The sequence below is a fragment of the Mustela lutreola genome, chromosome 13, assembly GCF_030435805.1.
Source record: "Mustela lutreola isolate mMusLut2 chromosome 13, mMusLut2.pri, whole genome shotgun sequence".
Classification (NCBI taxonomy): Eukaryota; Metazoa; Chordata; class Mammalia; order Carnivora; family Mustelidae; genus Mustela; species Mustela lutreola.
In genome coordinates, this window is record NC_081302.1 from 36,577,506 (window position 1) to 36,580,397 (window position 2,892).

The 2,892-nt window shown below is 37.1% G+C and overlaps 1 pseudogene; it reads right to left on the reverse strand.

The window, feature by feature from the left end:
• Positions 1-2,536: 2,536 nt before the first annotated feature.
• On the reverse strand, positions 2,537-2,656 carry LOC131814258 (U4 spliceosomal RNA; annotated as a pseudogene).
• Between the last annotated feature and the right edge of the window lie 236 nt (positions 2,657-2,892).

A 2,892-nucleotide genomic window follows, 5' to 3' on the forward strand; every position in this document is an offset into this window, starting at 1 on the left:
TTTCTATGACTGCATTCATTATGTACATAACCTTGCACGCTTCTCTTAGTTCACATACATACCCACATCTTGTGTGACTACCTCTGAGAGTGGAATTTTGGGCTCATAGGGTATATAGATTTTCAGTGTTAATATATGATGCCTAACTAATTTCAAAAAGATAACAGCAGTTATATTTCCACTAGCAGGATATGAAAATTCCTCTTATTTTAGATAGCCACCAAAACTTGATATTGTCAGGCCTTCGTTATATTGATTTTGATAGATGTGTAATATTTTATCTCACTCTGTCTGTGTGTGCTTTCCAGAAATATAGTTAAACATTTTACTGTATAAGAATACTGAAAGAGAATAGTGAAGAGTTTTACTGTATAAAAGAACTATTTGAAAAATAGAAATATTTAATTATTTCAAAATTTTCATAATTTTGTTATAAGAATATTTCATCTTTTTCATATGAACAGTGCTACCAGTCAGAATTTGGTTGTGTTTATTAGTGATATACATTATAAAACTCATTCTTGAGTCCTTTACTGGCTATATATATATATATATACACACACACACACACACACACACACGTATTTCCAAGCATGGGATGTGTGGATGATTTTTTTAAAAGATTTTGTTTATTTATTTGACAGAGAGAGAGAGATCACAAGTAGGCAAAAAGGCAGGCAAAGAGGGGGGGAGAAGGCCCCCTGCTGAGCAGATAGCCTGATGTGGGGCTCAATCCCAAGACTCTGAGATCATGACCTGAACTGAAGGCAGAGGCTTAACCCACTGAGCCATCCAGGCACTCAAGCATAATTCTTAATATATATATTTATTATCATCACTTTCAGTACTTTATAGAAATCTGTCATTGCAACATCGTATATAGCAACCTACTATAGCACTTCAGTTCACTAAATTCCAGTTACAGCTTTTAATTAATACAGTAGACCTTTAAGTCTGACTCAGTTGGGAGAACATGTGACTCTGGATCTCAGGGTCTTGAGTTCGAGCCCCATGTGTGGAGTAGAGTTTACTTAAAGAAAAAAAAAATTAAATACAGTTAACCCTTGAACAACATAGATTTAAACTGTGTGGGTCTACGTATATGTAAATTGTTTTTAATAAATACAATACAGTGCTGTAAATGTATTTTCTCTTCCTTATGACTTTCTTAACAAATATTTTTTCTCTAGCTTACTTTAAGAATGCAGTGTGTAATACTTATAAATTACCAAATATGTGTTAATCAACTGTTTATGTCAGTGGTAGGGCAGTCAACAGTAGGCTATTAGTATTAAGTTTCAGGGGAGTCAGAATTGTTCATGAATTTTTGGCGATGCAAAGAGTCAGCTTCTCTAGCCGCCGCATTGTTCAAGAGTCAACTGTATTAATACTAATTGAGAAAGCAAAATAAAAACTATTGAATAATTTTCATATTGTTTTAATTTAGAGAACAGTCTGTATTTCAGTATGAAACTCTGAAATTATTGGAATGTAGTTCAGGTTACCACTTTTACTTTCAGAAGCTAATTCCAATGTAGGATATTAATCTAAATTGTTCTTGCCAAATAGGTTTCCCAAAGGTACAATTTTCCTGGGACTGAACAAATTAAATCAAATCTCTGCATGACTATTTGGGGAAGCCCTTTCAGAGAAACAGTGTAATGTTGACGGGGGTGGAGGGGGATGATTTCAGCTCGGAGGAAATGAAATGGTCACTTTTTTCAACAGTTCAAAAAACTAATTTACTACCCCCATAGCATGTGCTATGATACCCAATCCGTGTGTAGTAGAGTCTGCACTCACATCACACATGCATTTGATGAAGGACAGCATTAAACCTCCAGGGGTCCAAAGCATGAAGTGAAAGAAACTTGCCCAGGCATTTGTAGCTTCCAGTGTAGTAGAGTGGTATGGCAGAATTCATGGTCCCAGATCCTGAGGGTGCTGATGGCTGAAGGCACTCTCCTCAACTGTATTGGATTCTTGCATTCCATGTTGGATTACCTTTTTGAATTCCAGCACCCCATGACAGACCACTGGTTCACGGGAGTTATCTTCTTTATTCAATTTAGGCTCCAATAAACTGCCTTCCTACTGTGGTGTCCTTTTCACCCTCCCAGAGATCCAGTACCCTGTACCTGGCCATACTGCCTCCACCCCAGCTCGGACAGTCTAATCCTGTGCAGGCTTTGAGTCAATGCCAGGTGTCTTTCCTTTACAGTAGCCCTTCTTACTAAACTACAAAGGGCTGCCTCATCATGCCTGTGTATTTAATACTCAGCATTTGACACAGCACTCTGCACTCATCCACAAACCCCCCACATAGGCATTCTCACATGGGTTGTTTCAGTACCCTTCTTCAGGTGACCCACATCCCTTCTGCACCTACACACACACACACACACACACACACACACAATCCTACAGACACCATCTTCTGCCCCACCTAATGGCTTTGGTCAGATTTGTTCAGGAAGGGAAAGACAAGGGGTTGAAAGGAAGAAATGAAAAAGTAAGGAAAATGGATAAAGAAATGAGGAAGAGGACTGGATCTTAAATTATATTCTAAAAGCGCTTTTGTTCATGACTTTTCAATTAGCAATAATCACGCCTCGAATAAACCTCATTGGCTACGATACTGCCACTGCACAAAGCTGTTCATGACTTTTCTATGTTAGATTTTTTTTTTTTTTCTTTTTGCTGTTCAACATGGTTTAAAATAAAGATCAAGTTTCAGGTTTCATGGTTTAAGATAAAGATCAAGTTTCAGGTTTCTTGTTTTTTGTTTGTTTGTTTGTTTGTTTTAATGTATCTATCCTATTGTTCTAGCATCATTTATTAAAAAGTCCACACTTGACTCTTCATTTTGAAGAGCCCTTCTGTTCTGAAAGA